The following is a 23,516-nucleotide window of genomic DNA, read 5'->3' as shown; positions in this document are numbered from 1 at the left end:
CATGGTTACGGTATGACGAGCAATTTCGTCAGAGGAAGGCAGTTCGCCCGGAGATTAGATGGGATCAAAAGGACATTGGATTGTGGCTGAAGGTTATGGCCCCTGTGAGGTATGGGCAGTCCTTTCACGGGAGCAACAGTAGTGGGAACCAATCAACAGGACATGGGGGAAACAGTCAGGGGGCACAAAGCACTAAGAAAGAGGCTGGAACTTGCTGGCAATTCAACGAGGGCCAATGCAAATATGGGAGCTCCTGTAAATTTAAACATGTGTGCTCCCATTGTAGTGGAGGCTCACACGGAGCATCAAAATGTTTTAAAAAGGGTAAGGGAAAGGCGACAGTGGGTACCGGTCAAAGGGGTGACTCCAGTGAGGGTGCACGTGATGGCCCCCTTTCTAAGTAGGTATCCAGATCAATTGAAAGCTAAGGTTATTTCGGATGGTTTTTTTGGAAGGTTTTAGAATACCTCCTCCTGAGCACGAGGTCCCCTTTTCAGTAAAAAATTTGACCTCGGCCTCTCTTCATCCGGATGTGGTCAGTGTGAAATTGGCAAAGGAAGTGGAATTGGGTAGGATGGCGGGACCGTTTCAGGACTTACCTAGCAGCAAAGTGATTATTTCACCACTGGGGGTTGTGCCCAAAAAAGAGCGGAATAAGTTTCGTTTGATTCAGTATTTGTCATACCCGAAGGGGCTCTCGGTGAACGATGGCATTGCACAAGAATTGTGTTCCGTTGAATATACTTCATTTGATGCTGCGGTGCAATGGGTACGGCGATATGGGTCAGGATCGTTGCTAGCAAAAACGGATATCGAGTCGGCTTTTCGGTTGCTGCCAGTTCACCCGGATAGTATCCCGTTGTTAGGTTGTTTTGGAATGGGGCATATTATGTGGATAAGTGCTTGCCAATGGGTTGTGCAATTTCGTGTTCTTTGTTTGAAACGTTTAGTACATTTTTGGAATGGGTTGTGAAGGACCTGGCATCAGTTAAGTCAGTCATTCATTATTTAGATGATTTCTTGTTTATAGGCCCTCCGCAATCGTTGTTGTGTAGGAATTTATTAGGTACTATGGTGTGGGTGGCAGAGCATTTTGGCGTACCATTGGCTGAAGAGAAGACAGAAGGCCCTTGCACAACCATAAGTTTTTTGGGCATTGTAATTGATACAGAAAGGATGGAGTGTTGGTTACCGGAGGACAAATTGATTTTGCTCAAGCAGGAGGTTGATAGAGTCGGGAGGCTGCGCAAGGTGACCCTGAGGGAGTTGCAATCGCTGTTGGGGCGACTGAATTTTGCATGCAGGATTATGCCAATGGGCAGAATATTTTATCGCAGGTTGTCAGGCGCGACAGTAGGAGTGCGGGCCCCCCATCATTTTATTCGGCTAAATAGGGAACACAAGGAGGATTTAAAGGTTTGGAAGTTGTTTTTGGAAAGTTATAACGGCAGGTCATTAATCCAGCAGGAGTTCTTAAGCAACTTTGATTGTGAGATATTTACGGATGCTGCAGGAGGTGCTGGTTATGGGGCCTACTGGAAAGGGCGGTGGAGTGTTGGAGTATGGCCGAGCGAGTGGAAGGAGAAGGGTCTTACGAAGAATTTGGCTTTTTTGGAATTGTTCCCCATTGTTGTTGCAGTTACTATTTGGGGTGAGTGTTTTGCTAACAGGAGAATTCGGTTTCATTGCGACAACATGGGAGTGGTATCTGTCATCAACAGCTTGTCTGCTTCGTCTCCGCCTGTGATTAGGCTGCTGAGGAATCTAGTTCTTTGTTGCCTTAACTTGAACGCTTGGATTACAGCGGTCCATGTTCCAGGTGTGCAAAATTCCATAGCAGATGCCTTGTCTCGTTTTCAGTGGGACCGTTTTCGGGCGCTAGCACCAGAGGCAGAGGACGTGGGACAGGAATGCCCTTCGCATTTGTGGCAGCTGGTTATGGAAGAGCAGGACGTTTAATACAGGAGTCCATCACAAGGCAGACCTGGGCATCATACGAGGCATCGTGGCGAGTATGGCAAAGTTGGTTACTGCAGTGGGGTGAGGTGGAGAGTGATGGTGATAGGGAAATGGCGGTGTTGTTTCTTGTAGGAAAGGCAGCGGAGAGCGGGTGGTCTGTTTCAAAAGTTAGTAAATTTGTTGCAGGATTGGCATTTGGTTTTAGATTACTGGGGTTAAAAGATGTTACAAAATCCTTTTTAGTGAAGCAAGCAATTAAGGGTTTTAGGAGGGGAAGTAAAGTATTAGACAAACGAAGATCGGTGACTTTTAGTATTTTTAGAGCAGTTGGGTTTTGCTTTGGATAAGATCTGTTGTTCGGTTTTTGAAGCCACACTGTTTAGGTTGGCTTTTTCATGGGCGTTTTTGGCGCACTAAGATTAGGCGAGTTGGTGGCACCAAGTAGGAGTAAGGCTGGGGGTTTGTTTGCCGAGGACGTGAGCGGTCGGGATAGGTGCATAGAATTCTGGATTAGGAGGGGGAAGATGGATCAATTGGGCAGAGGCAAGCGAGTGGTACTGGGTGAAGTGGATGGATCGTTTATGTGTCCTAGGAGATGTTTAATGGCTTATTGGCAAGTCTGGTCGGGACGTAAGGGCCCATTATTATGTCATAAAAATGGTGAGTTTTTGTCTCGTTTTCAATTTATTGCAGTGTTTAAGAAAGGGATCATAGAATTGGGCCTTAGCCCTGAGGTTTACGGTTCGCATTCTTTCAGAATCGGTGCGGCGTCAGAAGCGGATGGTTTGGGTTTAAGCAAGGAGGTGATAAAGCGCATCGGGAGGTGGAGTTCAGATCGTTATCTGTCCTATGTACGGCATTAGGTATGCAGGCTTACGTTATTATCTGGTTAAGAAGTGAGTACAATTCTTTGGTTGTCTTTTTGCAGGTGACGTCCCGTTATTAGTCTGGTTTCTCGGACACTCTTTCGTTCATTGGGGGGCGCTGCGGGCGGATGCGAGGCCGAACGGTAGGCAAGCGGGTTTTAGCAGGGAGCAAGCGGTGGTTCGGTGGCTGGGTTTTCGAGGGATGGTATGGAGAAGGGTGCTCCCGGAATTCTATAGGGCGACTCGTTTGGACCGGGCGCCGGATATTTTGGTAGTGCATATGGGGGGGAATGATTTGGGGTCTCGGCCAGTTAGGGAATTGATGAGGGATATTCGGATCGATTTTTTAAGGTTGTGGAAATCTTTTCCGGGGGTGTTAACGGTTTGGTCGGACATTGTACCGAGGAAGAAATGGAGGGAGGCTAGATCAATGAAGGGCATTAACAGGGCACGAGTGAAGTTAAATAGAGCCATAGCAGCATTTGTCTGTCGGAACGGGGGAGTAAGTGTCCGGCATCTTGATCTTGAGGCAGGGGTTGGAGAATTTTGGGCAAAGGATGGAGTACATCTGAACGATGTTGGAATTGATTTGTGGACTTTGGCTATACAGGAAGGGATTGAGAGGGCTATGGCGGTGTTGGGGCGCTCACAAGCCTGAGGTGGTCAGGGCTGTTCGTTTGTGGCGGGGGGTGGGGTTCTTGGAGTTGGCACAGAAGTGTCGGTGGAAAATTATTTGAATTTTATAGGTCTTGGTTTGATTAACCGGGGTGATCTGGCATATGGTTTTTTGGGGCTCTGGACGGGGTTTTACCCTGGGAGCTTTGGTGCCCTCGAGCTGGAGATGGATGGCTGAGGGTAACACGGTGGTTCGACTTCGGTTTTTAGTTTTGCCAGATCAATCTTTAACTCCAAGAACCCTCCCTTCTTATTTATTTCATAATAATGTATATATGTTAATGTTGTTTGTTAATAAAATGGCCGCTGTGGCCAAATTTATCCAAAGAAATTACAGGTGCAGTGTTTTTATTTGTAAGTGTGGTAAGATGGGGGTGGAGGCATATGAACGGTGGAACCCGGGTTGGCCGTATACGGTCAAGGCTCAGAGCCTATTGTGACAGGCGCAGCAGTGTTCCATTGCCACATTCCATCTACTGCAGGCAGGATACCTGGCTGGCTGAACAGCATTGAGAAGCTCACAGAGACCGCTATAATCAACACTTTAAAAGAACGCCACAGACCAATCAACCAATTTTTTTGGGGTTATTTTTTATAAGCTGCAGGCATGAAATTAAAGAAGTTGCGGAAATTGGTTGCGGCCTACTGTGCCACTCTCGGATCCTAAAAAGTCCATTTGTGGAGATGGGCGCCTGGACTCCCGTTAAGAAGACATGTTGTCAACCTCTAAATTCCTTACATGCCTGCACTTTTCGGATTGCTGCTGCTGGCTGTCCAGCAGCAGACTGAAGGTGGCTGCTGCCGTGCGCAGGTTTATAAAGGCTCAGAGCCTATTGTGACACGCGCAGCAGTGTTCCATTGCCACAGTCCATCTACTGCAGGCAGGATACCTGGCTGGCTGAACAGCATTGAGAAGCTCACAGAGACCGCTATAAGCAACACTTTAAAAGAACGCCACAGACCAATCAACCAAACTTTTTGGGGTTATTTTTTATAGTCTGCAAGCATGAAATTAAAGAAGTTGCGGCAATTCGTTGCGGCCTACGGTGCCACCCTCGGATTCTGAAAAGTCCATTTGTGGAGATGGGCACCTGGACTCCCGTTAAGAAGACATGTTGTCAACCTCTAGATCGCTTACATGCCTGCACTTTTCGGCTTGCTGCTGCTGCTGCTGGCTGTCCAGCAGCAGACTGAAGGTGGCTACTGCCGTGCGCAGATATATAAAGGCTCAGAGCCTATTGTGACACGCGCAGCAGTGTTCCATTGCCACATTCCATCTACTGCAGGCAGGATACCTGGCTGGCTGAACAGCATTGAGAAGCTCACAGAGACCGCTATAAGCAACACTTTAAAAGAACGCCACAGACCAATCAACCAAACTTTTTTGGGTTATTTTTTATAGTCTGCAGGCATGAAATTAAAGAAGTTGCAGCAATCGGTTGCGGCCTACGGTGCCACCCTTGGATCCTGAGAAGTCCATTTGTGGAGATGGGCACCTGGACTCCCGTTAAGAAGACATGTTGTCAACTGCTAGATCCCTTACATGCCTGCACTTTTCGGCTTGCTGCTGCTGCTGGCTGTCCAGCAGCTGACTGAAGGTGGCAGCTGCCGTGCGCAGGTATATAAAGGCTCAGAGCCTATTGTGACACGCGCAGCAGTGTTCCATTGCCACATTCCATCTACTGCAGGCAGGATACCTGGCTGGCTGAACAGCACTGAGAAGCTCACAGAGACCGCTATAAGAAACATTTTAAAAGAACGCCACAGACCAATCAACCAAACTTTTTTGGGTTATTTTTTATAGTCTGCAGGCATGAAATTAAAGAAGTTGCGGCAATTGGTTGCGGCCTATGGTACCACCCTCGGATCCTGAAAAGTCCATTTGTGGAGATGGGCACCTGGACTCCCGTTAAGAAGACATGTTGTCAACCTCTAGATCCCTTACATGCCTGCACTTTTCAGCTTGCTGCTGCTGCTGGCTGTCCAGCAGCAGACTGAAGGTGGCTGCTGCCGTGCGCAGGTATATAAAGGCTCAGAGCCTATTGTGACACGCGCAGCAGTGTTCCATTGCCACATTCCATCTACTGCAGGCAGGATACCTGGCTGGCTGAACAGAATTGAGAAGCTCACAGAGACTGCTATAAGCAACACTTTAAAAGAACGCCACAGACCAATCAACCAAACTTTTTTGGGTTATTTTTTATAGTCTGCAGGCATGAAATTAAAGAAGTTGCGGCAATTGGTTGCGGCCTACGGTGCCACCCTCGGATCCTGAAAAGTCCATTTGTGGAGATGGGCACCTGGACTCCCGTTAAGAAGACATGTTGTCAACCTCTAGATCCCTTACATGCCTGCACTTTTCAGCTTGCTGCTGCTGCTGGCTGTCCAGCAGCAGACTGAAGGTGGCAGCTGCCGTGCGCAGGTATATAGAGGCTCAGAGCCTATTGTGACAGCCGCAGCAGTGTTCCATTGCCACATTCCATCTACTGCAGGCAGGATACCTGGCTGGCTGAACAGCATTGAGAAGCTCACAGAGACCGCTATAAGCAACACTTTAAAAGAACGCCACAGACCAATCAACCAAACTTTTTGGGGCTATTTTTTATAGTCTGCAGGCATGAAATTAAAAAAGTTGCGGCAATTGGTTGCGGCCTACGGTGCCACCCTCGGATCCTGAAAAGTCCATTTGTGGAGATGGGCACCTGGACTCCCATGAAGAAGACATGTTGTCAACCTCTAGATCCCTTACATGCCTGCACTTTTCGGCTCGCTGCTGCTGGCTGTCCAGCAGCAGACTGAAGGTGGCTGCTGCCGTGCGCAGGTATATAAAGGCTCAGAGCCTATTGTGACACGCGCAGCAGTGTTCCATTGCCACATTCCATCTACTGCAGGCAGGATACCTGGCTGGCTGAACAGCATTGAGAAGCTCACAGAGACCGCTATAAGCAACATTTTAAAAGAACGCCACAGACCAATCAACCAAACTTTTTTGGGTTATTTTTTATAGTCTGCAGGCATGAAATTAAAGATGTTGCGGCAATTGGTTGCGGCCTACGGTGCCACCCTCGAATCCTGAAAAGTCCATTTGTGGAGATGGGAACCTGGACTCCCGTTAATAAGACATGTTGTCAACCTCTAGATCCCTTACATGCCTGCACTTTTCGGCTTGCTGCTGCTGCTGGCTGTCCAGCAGCAGACTGAAGGTGGCTGCTGCCGTGCGCAGGTATATAAAGGCTCAGAGCCTATTGTGACACGAGCAGCAATGTTCCATTGCCACATTCCATCTACTGCAGGCAGGATACCTGGCTGGCTGAACAGCATTGAGAAGCTCACAGAGACCGCTATAAGCAACACTTTAAAAGAACGCCACAGACCAATCAACCAAACTTTTTGGGGTTATTTTTTATAGTCTGCAGGCATGAAATTAAAGAAGTTGCGGGAATTCGTTGCGGCCTACGGTGCCACCCTCGGATCCTGAAAAGTCCATTTGTGGAGATGGGCACCTGGACTCCCGTTAAGAAGACAAGTTGTCAACCTCTAGATCACTTACATGCCTGCACTTTTCAGCTTGCTGCTGCTGCTGGCTGTCCAGCAGCAGACTGAAGGTGGCTGCTGCCGTGCGCAGGTATGTAAAGGCTCAGAGCCTATTGTGACACGCGCAGTAGTGTTCAATTGCCACATTCCATCTACTGCAGGCAGGATACCTGGCTGGCTGAACAGCATTGAGAAGCTCACAGAGACCGCTATAAGCAACACTTTAAAAGAACTAAACAGACCAATCAACCAAACTTTTTGGCGTTATTTTTTATAGTCTGCAGGAATGAAAATAAAGAAGTTGCGGCAATTGGTTGAGGCCTACGGTGCCACCCTCGGATCCTGAAAAGTCCATTTGTGGAGATGGGCACCTGGACTCCCGTTAATAAGACATGTTGTCAACCTCTAGATCCCTTACATGCCTGCACTTTTCGGCTCGCTGCTGCTGGCTGTCCAGCAGCAGACTGAAGGTGGCTGCTGCCGTGCGCAGGTATATAAAGGCTCAGAGCCTATTGTGACACGTGCAGCAGTGTTCCATTGGCACAGTCCATCTACTGAAGGCAGGATACCTGGCTGGCTGAACAGCATTGAGAAGCTCACAGAGACCGCTATAAGCAACACTTTAAAAGAACGCCACAGACCAATCAACCAAACTTTTTGGGGTTATTTTTTATAGTCTGCAGGCATGAAATTAAAGAAGTTGCGGGAATTCGTTGCGGCCTACGGTGCCACCCTCGGATCCTGAAAAGTCCATTTGTGGAGATGGACACCTGGACTCCCGTTAAGAAGACATGTTGTCAACCTCTAGATCCCTTACATGCCTGCACTTTTCGGCTTGCTGCTGCTGCTGCTGGCTGTCCAGCAGCAGACTGAAGGTGGCTGCTGCCGTACGCAAGTATATAAAGGCTCAGAGCCTATTGTGACACGTGCAGCAGTGTTCCATTGCCACATTCCATCTACTGCAGGCAGGATACCTGGCTGGCTGAACAGCATTGAGAAGCTCACAGAGACCGCTATAAGCAACACTTTAAAAGAACGCCACAGACCAATCAACCAAACTTTTTTGGGTTATTTTTTATAGTCTGCAGGCATGAAATTAAGGAAGTTGCGGCAATTGGTTGCGGCCTATGGTGACACCCTCGGATCCTGAAAAGTCCATTTGTGGAGATGGGCACCTGGACTCCCGTTAATAAGACATGTTGTCAACCTCTAGATCCCTTACATGCCTGCACTTTTCGTCTTGCTGCTGCTGCTGGCTGTCCAGCAGCAGACTGAAGATTTCTGCTGCCGTGCGCAGGTATATAAAGGCTCAGAGCCTATTGTGACACGCGCAGCAGTGTTCCATTGCCACATTCCATCTACTGCAGGCAGGATACCTGGCTGGCTGAACAGCATTGAGAAGCTCACAGAGACCGCTATAAGCAACACTTTAAAAGAACGCCACAGACCAATCAACCAAACTTTTTTGGGTTATTTTTTATAGTCTGCAGGCATGAAATTAAATAAGTTGCGGCAATTGGTTGCAGCCTATGGTGACACCCTCGGATCCTGAAAAGTCCATTTGTGGAGATGGGCACCTGGACTCCCGTTAAGAAGACATGTTGTCAACCTCTAGATCCCTTACATGCCTGCACTTTTCAGCTTGCTGCTGCTGCTGGCTGTCCAGCAGCAGACTGAAGGTGGCTGCTGCCGTGCGCAGGTATATAAAGGCTCAGAGCCTATTGTGACACTCGCAGCAGTGTTCCATTGCCACATTCCATCTACTGCAGGCAGGATACCTGGCTGGCTGAACAGCATTGAGAAGCTCACAGAGACCGCTATAAGCAACACTTTAAAAGAATGCCACAGACCAATTACCAAACTTTTTTGGGTTATTTTTTATAGTCTGCAGGCATGAAATTAAAGAAGTTGCGCCAATTGGTTGCTGCCTACGGTGCCACCCTCGGATCCTGAAAAGTCCATTTGTGGAGATGGGTACCTGGACTCCCGTTAAGAAGACATGTTGTCAACCTCTAGATCCCTTACATGCCTGCACTTTTCGGCTTGCTTCTGCAACTGGTGCCTGTCCAGCAGCAGACTGAAGGTGGCTGCTGCCGTGCGCAGGTATATAAAGGCTCAGAGCCTATCGTGACACGCTTAGCAGTGTTCCATTGCCACATTCCATCTACTGCAGGCAGGATACCTGGCTGGCTGAACAGCATTGAGAAGCTCACAGAGACCGCTAGAAGCAACACTTTAAAAGAACGCCACAGACCAATCAACCAAACTTTTTTGGGTTATTTTTTATAGTCTGCAGGCATGAAATTAAAGAAGTTGCGGCAATTGGTTGCGGCCTACGGTTCCACCCTCGGATCCTGAAAAATCCATTTGTGGAGATGGGCACCTGGACTCCCATTAATAAGACATGTTGTCAACCTCTAGATCCCTGACATGCCTGCACTTTTCGGCTTGCTGCTGCTGCTGGCTGTCCAGCAGCAGACTGAAGGTTTCTGCTGCCGTGCGCAGGTATATAAAGGCTCAGAGCCTATTGTGACACGCACAGCAGTGTTCCATTGCCACATTCCATCTACTGCAGGCAGGATACCTGGCTGGCTGAACAGCATTGAGAAGCTCACAGAGACCGCTATAAGCAACACTTTAAAAGAATGCCACAGACCAATCAACCAAACTTTTTGGGGTTATTTTTTATAGTCTGCAGGCATGAAATTAAAGAAGTTGCGGCAATTGGTTGCGGCCTACGGTGCCACTCTCGGATCCTGAAAAGTCCATTTGTGGAGATGGGCACCTGGACTCCCGTTAAGAAGACATGTTGTCAACCTCTAGATCCCTTACATGCCTGCACTTTTCAGCTTGCTGCTGCTGCTGGCTGTCCAGCAGCAGACTGAAGGTGGCTGCTGCCGTGCGCAGGTATATAAAGGCTCAGAGCCTATTGTGACACGCGCAGCAGTGTTCCATTGCCACATTCCATCTACTGCAGGCAGGATACCTGGCTGGCTGAACAGCATTGAGAAGCTCACAGAGACCGCTATAAGCAACACTTTAAAAGAACGCCACAGACCAATCAACCAAACTTTTTTGGGTTATTTTTTATAGTCTGCAGGCATGAAATTAAAGAAGTTGCGGCAATTAGCTGCGGCCTACGGTGCCACCCTCGGATCCTGAAAAGTCCATTTGTGGAGATGGGCACCTGGACTCCCGTTAAGAAGACATGTTGTCAACCTCTAGATCCCTTACATGCCTGCACTTTTCGGCTTGCTGCTGCTGCTGCTGGCTGTCCAGCAGCAGACTGAAGGTGGCTGCTGCCGTGCGCAGGTATATAAAGGCTCAGAGCCTATTGTGACACGCGCAGCAGTGTTCCATTGCCACATTCCATCTACTGCAGGCAGGATACCTGGCTGGCTGAACAGCATTGAGAAGCTCACAGAGACCGCTATAAGCAACACTTTAAAAGAACGCCACAGACCAATCAACCAAACTTTTTTGGGTTATTTTTCATAGTCTGCAGGCATGAAATTAAAGAAGTTGCGGCAATTGGTTGCGGCCTACGGTGCCACCCTCGGATCCTGAAAAGTCCATTTGTGGAGATGGGCACCTGGACTCCCGTTAAGAAGACATGTTGTCAACCTTTAGATCCCTTACATGCCTGCACTTTTCGGCTTGCTGCTGCTGCTGCTGCCTGTCCAGCAGCAGACTGAAGGTGGCTGCTGCCGTGCGCAGGTATATAAAGGCTCAGAGCCTATTGTGACACGCGCAGCAGTGTTCCATTGCCACATTCCATCTACTGCAGGCAGGATACCTGGCTGGCTGAACAGCATTGAGAAGCTCACAGAGACCGCTATAAGCAACACTTTAAAAGAACGCCACAGACCAATCAACCAAACTTTTTTGGGTTATTTTTTATAGTCTGCAGGCATGAAATTAAAGAAGTTGCGGCAATTGGTTGCAGCCTACGGTGCCACCCTCGGATCCTGAAAAGTCCATTTGTGGAGATGGGCACCTGGACTCCCGATAAGAAGACATGTTGTCAACCTCTAGATCCCTTACATGCCTGCACTTTTCGGCTCGCTGCTGCTGCTGGCTGTCCAACAGCAGACTGAAGGTGGCTGCTGCCGTGCGCAGGTATATAAAGGCTCAGAGCCTATTGTGACACGCACAGCAGTGTTCCATTGCCACATTCCATCTACTGCAGGCAGGATACCTGGCTGGCTGAACAGCATTGAGAACCTCACAGAGACTGCTATAAGCAACACTTTAAAAGAACGCCACAGACCAATCAACCAAACTTTTTTGGGTTATTTTTTATAGTCTGCAGGCATGAAATTAAAGAAGTTGCGGCAATTGGTTGCGGCCTACGGTGCCACCCTCGGATCCTGAAAAGTCCATTTGTGGAGATGGGCACCTGGACTCCCGTTAAGAAGACATGTTGTCAATCTCTAGATCCCTTACATGCCTGCACTTTTCGGCTTGCTGCTGCTCCTGCTGGCTGTCCAGCAGCAGACTGAAGGTGGCTGCTGCCGTGCGCAGGTATATAAAGGCTCAGAGCCTATTGTGACACGCGCAGCAGTGTGCCATTGACACATTCCATCTACTGCAGGCAGGATACCTGGCTGGCTGAACAGTATTGAGAAGCTCACAGAGACCGCTATAAGCAACACTTTAAAAGAACGCCACAGACCAATCAACCAAATTTTCTTGGGTTATTTTTTATAGTCTGCAGCAATGAAATTAAAGAAGTTGCGGCAATTAGTTGCGGGCTACGGTTCCACCCTCGGATCCTGAAAAGTCCATTTGTGGAGATGAGCACCTGGACTCCCATTAAGAAGACATGTTGTCAACCTCTAGATCCCTTACATGCCTGCACTTTTCGGCTTGCTGCTGCTGGCTATCCAGCAGCAGACTGAAGGTGGCTGCTGCCGTGTGCAGGTATATAAAGGCTCAGAGCCTATTGTGACACGCGCAGCAGTGTTCCATTGCCACATTCCATCTACTGCAGGCAGGATACCTGGCTGGCTGAACAGCATTGAGAAGCTCACAGAGACCGCTATAAGCAACACTTTAAAAGAACGCCACAGACCAATCAACCAAACTTTTTTGGGTTATTTTTTATAGTCTGCAGGCATGAAATTAAAGATGTTGCGGCAATTGGTTGCGGCCTACGGTGCCACCCTCGAATCCTGAAAAGTCCATTTGTGGAGATGGGAACCTGGACTCCCGTTAATAAGACATGTTGTCAACCTCTAGATCCCTTACATGCCTGCACTTTTCGGCTTGCTGCTGCTGCTGGCTGTCCAGCAGCAGACTGAAGGTGGCTGCTGCCGTGCGCAGGTATATAAAGGCTCAGAGCCTATTGTGACACGCGCAGCAGTGTTCAATTGTCACATTCCATCTACTGCAGGCAGGATACCTGGCTGGCTGAACAGCATTGAGAAGCTCACAGAGACCGCTATAAGCAACACTTTAAAAGAACGCCACAGACCAATCAACCAAACTTTTTGGGGATATTTTTTATAGTCTGCAGGCATGAAATTAAAGAAGTTGCGGGAATTCGTTGCGGCCTACGGTGCCGCCCTCGGATCCTGAAAAGTCCATTTGTGGAGATGGGCACCTGGACTCCCGTTAAGAAGACATGTTGTCAACCTCTAGATCCCTTACATGCCTGCACTTTTCGGCTTGCTGCTGCTGCTGGCTGTCCAGCAGCAGACTGAAGGTGGCTGCTGCCGTGCGCAGGTATATAAAGGCTCAGAGCCTATTGTGACACGCGCAGCAGTGTTCCATTGCCACATTCCATCTACTGCAGGCAGGATACCTGGCTGGCTGAACAGCATTGAGAAGCTCACAGAGACCGCTATAAGCAACACTTTAAAAGAACGCCACAGACCAATCAACCAAACTTTTTTGGGTTATTTTTTATAGTCTGCAGGCATGAAATTAAAGATGTTGCGGCAATTGGTTGCGGCCTACGGTGCCACCCTCGAATCCTGAAAAGTCCATTTGTGGAGATGGGAACCTGGACTCCCGTTAAGAAGACATGTTGTCAACCTCTAGATCCCTTACATGCCTGCACTTTTCGGCTTGCTGCTGCTGCTGGCTGTCCAGCAGCAGACTGAAGGTGGCTGCTGCCGTGCGCAGGTATATAAAGGCTCAGAGCCTATTGTGACACGCGCAGCAGTGTTCAATTGTCACATTCCATCTACTGCAGGCAGGATACCTGGCTGGCTGAACAGCATTGAGAAGCTCACAGAGACCGCTATAAGCAACACTTTAAAAGAACGCCACAGACCAATCAACCAAACTTTTTGGGGTTATTTTTTATAGTCTGCAGGCATGAAATTAAAGAAGTTGCGGGAATTCGTTGCGGCCTACGGTGCCGCCCTCGGATCCTGAAAAGTCCATTTGTGGAGATGGGCACCTGGACTCCCGTTAAGAAGACATGTTGTCAACCTCTAGATCCCTTACATGCCTGCACTTTTCGGCTTGCTGCTGCTGCTGGCTGTCCAGCAGCAGACTGAAGGTGGCTGCTGCCGTGCGCAGGTATATAAAGGCTCAGAGCCTATTGTGACACGAGCAGCAATGTTCCATTGCCACATTCCATCTACTGCAGGCAGGATACCTGGCTGGCTGAACAGCATTGAGAAGCTCACAGAGACCGCTATAAGCAACACTTTAAAAGAACGCCACAGACCAATCAACCAAACTTTTTGGGGTTATTTTTTATAGTCTGCAGGCATGAAATTAAAGAAGTTGCGGGAATTCGTTGCGGCCTACGGTGCCACCCTCGGATCCTGAAAAGTCCATTTGTGGAGATGGGCACCTGGACTCCCGTTAAGAAGACAAGTTGTCAACCTCTAGATCACTTACATGCCTGCACTTTTCAGCTTGCTGCTGCTGCTGGCTGTCCAGCAGCAGACTGAAGGTGGCTGCTGCCGTGCGCAGGTATGTAAAGGCTCAGAGCCTATTGTGACACGCGCAGTAGTGTTCAATTGCCACATTCCATCTACTGCAGGCAGGATACCTGGCTGGCTGAACAGCATTGAGAAGCTCACAGAGACCGCTATAAGCAACACTTTAAAAGAACTAAACAGACCAATCAACCAAACTTTTTTGGGTTATTTTTTATAGTCTGCAGGAATGAAAATAAAGAAGTTGCGGCAATTGGTTGAGGCCTACGGTGCCACCCTCGGATCCTGAAAAGTCCATTTGTGGAGATGGGCACCTGGACTCCCGTTAATAAGACATGTTGTCAACCTCTAGATCCCTTACATGCCTGCACTTTTCGGCTCGCTGCTGCTGGCTGTCCAGCAGCAGACTGAAGGTGGCTGCTGCCGTGCGCAGGTATATAAAGGCTCAGAGCCTATTGTGACACGTGCAGCAGTGTTCCATTGGCACAGTCCATCTACTGAAGGCAGGATACCTGGCTGGCTGAACAGCATTGAGAAGCTCACAGAGACCGCTATAAGCAACACTTTAAAAGAACGCCACAGACCAATCAACCAAACTTTTTGGGGTTATTTTTTATAGTCTGCAGGCATGAAATTAAAGAAGTTGCGGGAATTCGTTGCGGCCTACGGTGCCACCCTCGGATCCTGAAAAGTCCATTTGTGGAGATGGACACCTGGACTCCCGTTAAGAAGACATGTTGTCAACCTCTAGATCCCTTACATGCCTGCACTTTTCGGCTTGCTGCTGCTGCTGCTGGCTGTCCAGCAGCAGACTGAAGGTGGCTGCTGCCGTACGCAAGTATATAAAGGCTCAGAGCCTATTGTGACACGTGCAGCAGTGTTCCATTGCCACATTCCATCTACTGCAGGCAGGATACCTGGCTGGCTGAACAGCATTGAGAAGCTCACAGAGACCGCTATAAGCAACACTTTAAAAGAACGCCACAGACCAATCAACCAAACTTTTTTGGGTTATTTTTTATAGTCTGCAGGCATGAAATTAAGGAAGTTGCGGCAATTGGTTGCGGCCTATGGTGACACCCTCGGATCCTGAAAAGTCCATTTGTGGAGATGGGCACCTGGACTCCCGTTAATAAGACATGTTGTCAACCTCTAGATCCCTTACATGCCTGCACTTTTCGTCTTGCTGCTGCTGCTGGCTGTCCAGCAGCAGACTGAAGATTTCTGCTGCCGTGCGCAGGTATATAAAGGCTCAGAGCCTATTGTGACACGCGCAGCAGTGTTCCATTGCCACATTCCATCTACTGCAGGCAGGATACCTGGCTGGCTGAACAGCATTGAGAAGCTCACAGAGACCGCTATAAGCAACACTTTAAAAGAACGCCACAGACCAATCAACCAAACTTTTTTGGGTTATTTTTTATAGTCTGCAGGCATGAAATTAAATAAGTTGCGGCAATTGGTTGCAGCCTATGGTGACACCCTCGGATCCTGAAAAGTCCATTTGTGGAGATGGGCACCTGGACTCCCGTTAAGAAGACATGTTGTCAACCTCTAGATCCCTTACATGCCTGCACTTTTCAGCTTGCTGCTGCTGCTGGCTGTCCAGCAGCAGACTGAAGGTGGCTGCTGCCGTGCGCAGGTATATAAAGGCTCAGAGCCTATTGTGACACTCGCAGCAGTGTTCCATTGCCACATTCCATCTACTGCAGGCAGGATACCTGGCTGGCTGAACAGCATTGAGAAGCTCACAGAGACCGCTATAAGCAACACTTTAAAAGAATGCCACAGACCAATTACCAAACTTTTTTGGGTTATTTTTTATAGTCTGCAGGCATGAAATTAAAGAAGTTGCGCCAATTGGTTGCTGCCTACGGTGCCACCCTCGGATCCTGAAAAGTCCATTTGTGGAGATGGGTACCTGGACTCCCGTTAAGAAGACATGTTGTCAACCTCTAGATCCCTTACATGCCTGCACTTTTCGGCTTGCTTCTGCAACTGGTGCCTGTCCAGCAGCAGACTGAAGGTGGCTGCTGCCGTGCGCAGGTATATAAAGGCTCAGAGCCTATCGTGACACGCTTAGCAGTGTTCCATTGCCACATTCCATCTACTGCAGGCAGGATACCTGGCTGGCTGAACAGCATTGAGAAGCTCACAGAGACCGCTAGAAGCAACACTTTAAAAGAACGCCACAGACCAATCAACCAAACTTTTTTGGGTTATTTTTTATAGTCTGCAGGCATGAAATTAAAGAAGTTGCGGCAATTGGTTGCGGCCTACGGTGCCACCCTCGGATCCTGAAAAATCCATTTGTGGAGATGGGCACCTGGACTCCCATTAATAAGACATGTTGTCAACCTCTAGATCCCTGACATGCCTGCACTTTTCGGCTTGCTGCTGCTGCTGGCTGTCCAGCAGCAGACTGAAGGTTTCTGCTGCCGTGCGCAGGTATATAAAGGCTCAGAGCCTATTGTGACACGCACAGCAGTGTTCCATTGCCACATTCCATCTACTGCAGGCAGGATACCTGGCTGGCTGAACAGCATTGAGAAGCTCACAGAGACCGCTATAAGCAACACTTTAAAAGAATGCCACAGACCAATCAACCAAACTTTTTGGGGTTATTTTTTATAGTCTGCAGGCATGAAATTAAAGAAGTTGCGGCAATTGGTTGCGGCCTACGGTGCCACTCTCGGATCCTGAAAAGTCCATTTGTGGAGATGGGCACCTGGACTCCCGTTAAGAAGACATGTTGTCAACCTCTAGATCCCTTACATGCCTGCACTTTTCAGCTTGCTGCTGCTGCTGGCTGTCCAGCAGCAGACTGAAGGTGGCTGCTGCCGTGCGCAGGTATATAAAGGCTCAGAGCCTATTGTGACACGCGCAGCAGTGTTCCATTGCCACATTCCATCTACTGCAGGCAGGATACCTGGCTGGCTGAACAGCATTGAGAAGCTCACAGAGACCGCTATAAGCAACACTTTAAAAGAACGCCACAGACCAATCAACCAAACTTTTTTGGGTTATTTTTTATAGTCTGCAGGCATGAAATTAAAGAAGTTGCGGCAATTAGCTGCGGCCTACGGTGCCACCCTCGGATCCTGAAAAGTCCATTTGTGGAGATGGGCACCTGGACTCCCGTTAAGAAGACATGTTGTCAACCTCTAGATCCCTTACATGCCTGCACTTTTCGGCTTGCTGCTGCTGCTGCTGGCTGTCCAGCAGCAGACTGAAGGTGGCTGCTGCCGTGCGCAGGTATATAAAGGCTCAGAGCCTATTGTGACACGCGCAGCAGTGTTCCATTGCCACATTCCATCTACTGCAGGCAGGATACCTGGCTGGCTGAACAGCATTGAGAAGCTCACAGAGACCGCTATAAGCAACACTTTAAAAGAACGCCACAGACCAATCAACCAAACTTTTTTGGGTTATTTTTCATAGTCTGCAGGCATGAAATTAAAGAAGTTGCGGCAATTGGTTGCGGCCTACGGTGCCACCCTCGGATCCTGAAAAGTCCATTTGTGGAGATGGGCACCTGGACTCCCGTTAAGAAGACATGTTGTCAACCTTTAGATCCCTTACATGCCTGCACTTTTCGGCTTGCTGCTGCTGCTGCTGCCTGTCCAGCAGCAGACTGAAGGTGGCTGCTGCCGTGCGCAGGTATATAAAGGCTCAGAGCCTATTGTGACACGCGCAGCAGTGTTCCATTGCCACATTCCATCTACTGCAGGCAGGATACCTGGCTGGCTGAACAGCATTGAGAAGCTCACAGAGACCGCTATAAGCAACACTTTAAAAGAACGCCACAGACCAATCAACCAAACTTTTTTGGGTTATTTTTTATAGTCTGCAGGCATGAAATTAAAGAAGTTGCGGCAATTGGTTGCAGCCTACGGTGCCACCCTCGGATCCTGAAAAGTCCATTTGTGGAGATGGGCACCTGGACTCCCGATAAGAAGACATGTTGTCAACCTCTAGATCCCTTACATGCCTGCACTTTTCGGCTCGCTGCTGCTGCTGGCTGTCCAACAGCAGACTGAAGGTGGCTGCTGCCGTGCGCAGGTATATAAAGGCTCAGAGCCTATTGTGACACGCACAGCAGTGTTCCATTGCCACATTCCATCTACTGCAGGCAGGATACCTGGCTGGCTGAACAGCATTGAGAACCTCACAGAGACTGCTATAAGCAACACTTTAAAAGAACGCCACAGACCAATCAACCAAACTTTTTTGGGCTATTTTTTATAGTCTGCAGGCATGAAATTAAAGAAGTTGCGGCAATTGGTTGCGGCCTACGGTGCCACCCTCGGATCCTGAAAAGTCCATTTGTGGAGATGGGCACCTGGACTCCCGTTAAGAAGACATGTTGTCAATCTCTAGATCCCTTACATGCCTGCACTTTTCGGCTTGCTGCTGCTCCTGCTGGCTGTCCAGCAGCAGACTGAAGGTGGCTGCTGCCGTGCGCAGGTATATAAAGGCTCAGAGCCTATTGTGACACGCGCAGCAGTGTGCCATTGACACATTCCATCTACTGCAGGCAGGATACCTGGCTGGCTGAACAGTATTGAGAAGCTCACAGAGACCGCTATAAGCAACACTTTAAAAGAACGCCACAGACCAATCAACCAAATTTTCTTGGGTTATTTTTTATAGTCTGCAGCAATGAAATTAAAGAAGTTGCGGCAATTAGTTGCGGGCTACGGTTCCACCCTCGGATCCTGAAAAGTCCATTTGTGGAGATGAGCACCTGGACTCCCATTAAGAAGACATGTTGTCAACCTCTAGATCCCTTACATGCCTGCACTTTTCGGCTTGCTGCTGCTGGCTATCCAGCAGCAGACTGAAGGTGGCTGCTGCCGTGTGCAGGTATATAAAGGCTCAGAGCCTATTGTGACACGCGCAGCAGTGTTCCATTGCCACATTCCATCTACTGCAGGCAGGATACCTGGCTGGCTGAACAGCATTGAGAAGCTCACAGAGACCGCTATAAGCAACACTTTAAAAGAACGCCACAGACCAATCAACCAAACTTTTTTGGGTTATTTTTTATAGTCTGCAGGCATGAAATTAAAGAAGTTGCGGCAATTGGTTGCGGCCTACGGTGCCACCCTCGGATCCTGAAAAGTCCATTTCTGGAGATGGGCACCTGGACTCCCGTTAAGAAGACATGTTGTCAACCTCTAGATCCCTTACATGCCTGCACTTTTTGGCTTGCTGCTGCTACTGCTGGCTGTCCAGCAGCAGACTGAAGGTGGCTGCTGCCGTGCGCAGGTATATAAAGGCTCAGAGCCTATTGTGACACGCGCAGCAGTGTTCCATTGCCACATTCCATCTACTGCAGGCAGGATACCTGGCTGGCTGAACAGCATTGAGAAGCTCACAGAGACTGCTATAAGCAACACTTTAAAAGAACGCCACAGACCAATCAACCAAACTTTTTTGGGTTATTTTTTATAGTCTGCAGGCATGAAATTAAAGAAGTTGCGGCAATTAGCTGCGGCCTACGGTGCCACCCTCGGATCCTGAAAAGTCCATTTGTGGAGATGGGCACCTGGACTCCCGTTAAGAAGACATGTTGTCAACCTCTAGATCCCTTACATGCCTGCACTTTTCGGCTTGCTGCTGCTGCTGCTGGCTGTCCAGCAGCAGACTGAAGGTGGCTGCTGCCGTGCGCAGGTATATAAAGGCTCAGAGCCTATTGTGACACGCGCAGCAGTGTTCCATTGCCACATTCCATCTACTGCAGGCAGGATACCTGGCTGGCTGAACAGCATTGAGAAGCTCACAGAGACCGCTATAAGCAACACTTTAAAAGAACGCCACAGACCAATCAACCAAACTTTTTTGGGTCATTTTTTATAGTCTGCAGTCATGAAATTAAAGAAGTTGCAGCAATTGGTTGCGGCCTACGGTGCCACCCTCGGATCCTGAAAAGTCCATTTGTGGAGATGGGCACCTGGACTTCCGTTAAGAAGACATGTTGTCAACCTCTAGATCCCTTACATGCCTGCACTTTTCGGCTTGCTACTGCTGCTGGCTGTCCAGCAGCAGACTGAAGGTGGCTGCTGCCGTGCGCAGGTATATAAAGGCTCAGAGCCTATTGTGACACGCACAGCAGTGTTCCATTGCCACATTCCATCTACTGCAGGCAGGATACCTGGCTGGCTGAACAGCATTGAGAACCTCACAGAGACTGCTATAAGCAACACTTTAAAAGAACGCCACAGACCAATCAACCAAACTTTTTTGGGTTATTTTTTATAGTCTGCAGGCATGAAATTAAAGAAGTTGCGGCAATTGGTTGCGGCCTACGGTGCCACCCTCGGATCCTGAAAAGTCCATTTGTGGAGATGGGCACCTGGACTCCCGTTAAGAAGACATGTTGTCAATCTCTAGATCCCTTACATGCCTGCACTTTTCGGCTTCCTGCTGCTGCTGGCTGTCCAGCAGCAGACTGAAGGTGGCTGCTGCCGTGCGCAGGTATATAAAGGCTCAGAGCCTATTGTGACACGCGCAGCAGTGTGCCATTGACACATTCCATCTACTGCAGGCAGGATACCTGGCTGGCTGAACAGTATTGAGAAGCTCACAGAGACCGCTATAAGCAACACTTTAAAAGAACGCCACAGACCAATCAACCAAATTTTCTTGGGTTATTTTTTATAGTCTGCAGCAATGAAATTAAAGAAGTTGCGGCAATTAGTTGCGGGCTACGGTTCCACCCTCGGATCCTGAAAAGTCCATTTGTGGAGATGAGCACCTGGACTCCCATTAAGAAGACATGTTGTCAACCTCTAGATCCCTTACATGCCTGCACTTTTCGGCTTGCTGCTGCTGGCTATCCAGCAGCAGACTGAAGGTGGCTGCTGCCGTGTGCAGGTATATAAAGGCTCAGAGCCTATTGTGACACGCGCAGCAGTGTTCCATTGCCACATTCCATCTACTGCAGGCAGGATACCTGGCTGGCTGAACAGCATTGAGAAGCTCACAGAGACCGCTATAAGCAACACTTTAAAAGAACGCCACAGACCAATCAACCAAACTTTTTTGGGTTATTTTTTATAGTCTGCAGGCATGAAATTAAAGAAGTTGCGGCAATTGGTTGCGGCCTACGGTGCCACCCTCGGATCCTGAAAAGTCCATTTCTGGAGATGGGCACCTGGACTCCCGTTAAGAAGACATGTTGTCAACCTCTAGATCCCTTACATGCCTGCACTTTTTGGCTTGCTGCTGCTACTGCTGGCTGTCCAGCAGCAGACTGAAGGTGGCTGCTGCCGTGCGCAGGTACATAAAGGCTCAGAGCCTATTGTGACACGCGCAGCAGTGTTCCATTGCCACATTCCATCTACTGCAGGCAGGATACCTGGCTGGCTGAACAGCATTGAGAAGCTCACAGAGACTGCTATAAGCAACACTTTAAAAGAACGCCACAGACCAATCAACCAAACTTTTTTGGGTTATTTTTTATAGTCTGCAGGCATGAAATTAAAGAAGTTGCGGCAATTAGCTGCGGCCTACGGTGCCACCCTCGGATCCTGAAAAGTCCATTTGTGGAGATGGGCACCTGGACTCCCGTTAAGAAGACATGTTGTCAACCTCTAGATCCCTTACATGCCTGCACTTTTCGGCTTGCTGCTGCTGCTGCTGGCTGTCCAGCAGCAGACTGAAGGTGGCTGCTGCCGTGCGCAGGTATATAAAGGCTCAGAGCCTATTGTGACACGCGCAGCAGTGTTCCATTGCCACATTCCATCTACTGCAGGCAGGATACCTGGCTGGCTGAACAGCATTGAGAAGCTCACAGAGACCGCTATAAGCAACACTTTAAAAGAACGCCACAGACCAATCAACCAAACTTTTTTGGGTCATTTTTTATAGTCTGCAGTCATGAAATTAAAGAAGTTGCAGCAATTGGTTGCGGCCTACGGTGCCACCCTCGGATCCTGAAAAGTCCATTTGTGGAGATGGGCACCTGGACTTCCGTTAAGAAGACATGTTGTCAACCTCTAGATCCCTTACATGCCTGCACTTTTCGGCTTGCTACTGCTGCTGGCTGTCCAGCAGCAGACTGAAGGTGGCTGCTGCCGTGCGCAGGTATATAAAGGCTCAGAGCCTATTGTGACATGCGCAGCAGTGTTCCATTGCCACATTCCATCTACTGCAGGCAGGATACCTGGCTGGCTGAACAGCATTGAGAAGCTCACAGAGACCGCTATAAGCAACACTTTAAAAGAATGCCACAGACCAATCAACCAAACTTTTTTGGGTTATTTTTTATAGTCTGCAGGCATGAAATTAAAGAAGTTGCGGCAATTAGCTGCGGCCTACGGTGCCACCCTCGGATCCTGAAAAGTCCATTTGTGGAGATGGGCACCTGGACTCCCGTTAAGAAGACATGTTGTCAACCTTTAGATCCCTTACATGCCTGCACTTTTCGGCTTGCTGCTGCTGCTGCTGCCTGTCCAGCAGCAGACTGAAGGTGGCTGCTGCCGTGCGCAGGTATATAAAGGCTCAGAGCCTATTGTGACACGCGCAGCAGTGTTCCATTGCCACATTCCATCTACTGCAGGCAGGATACCTGGCTGGCTGAACAGCATTGAGAAGCTCACAGAGACCGCTATAAGCAACACTTTAAAAGAACGCCACAGACCAATCAACCAAACTTTTTTGGGTCATTTTTTATAGTCTGCAGTCATGAAATTAAAGAAGTTGCAGCAATTGGTTGCGGCCTACGGTGCCACCCTCGGATCCTGAAAAGTCCATTTGTGGAGATGGGCACCTGGACTTCCGTTAAGAAGACATGTTGTCAACCTCTAAATTCCTTACATGCCTGCACTTTTCGGATTGCTGCTGCTGGCTGTCCAGCAGCAGACTGAAGGTGGCTGCTGCCGTGCGCAGGTTTATAAAGGCTCAGAGCCTATTGTGACACGCGCAGCAGTGTTCCATTGCCACAGTCCATCTACTGCAGGCAGGATACCTGGCTGGCTGAACAGCATTGAGAAGCTCACAGAGACCGCTATAAGCAACACTTTAAAAGAACGCCACAGACCAATCAACCAAACTTTTTGGGGTTATTTTTTATAGTCTGCAAGCATGAAATTAAAGAAATTGCGGCAATTCGTTGCGGCCTACGGTGCCACCCTCGGATTCTGAAAAGTCCATTTGTGGAGATGGGCACCTGGACTCCCGTTAAGAAGACATGTTGTCAACCTCTAGATCGCTTACATGCCTGCACTTTTCGGCTTGCTGCTGCTGCTGCTGGCTGTCCAGCAGCAGACTGAAGGTGGCTGCTGCCGTGCGCAGATATATAAAGGCTCAGAGCCTATTGTGACACGCGCAGCAGTGTTCCATTGCCACATTCCATCTACTGCAGGCAGGATACCTGGCTGGCTGAACAGCATTGAGAAGCTCACAGAGACCGCTATAAGCAACACTTTAAAAGAACGCCACAGACCAATCAACCAAACTTTTTTGGGTTATTTTTTATAGTCTGCAGGCATGAAATTAAAGAAGTTGCAGCAATCGGTTGCGGCCTACGGTGCCACCCTCGGATCCTGAGAAGTCCATTTGTGGAGATGGGCACCTG

This window comes from Phyllobates terribilis, unplaced genomic scaffold, assembly GCF_046119375.1.
Source record: "Phyllobates terribilis strain yellow unplaced genomic scaffold, ASM4611937v1 Scaffold_61__1_contigs__length_8056638, whole genome shotgun sequence".
Classification (NCBI taxonomy): domain Eukaryota; kingdom Metazoa; phylum Chordata; class Amphibia; order Anura; family Dendrobatidae; genus Phyllobates; species Phyllobates terribilis.
Note: the sequence above shows the minus strand (reverse complement) of the source record.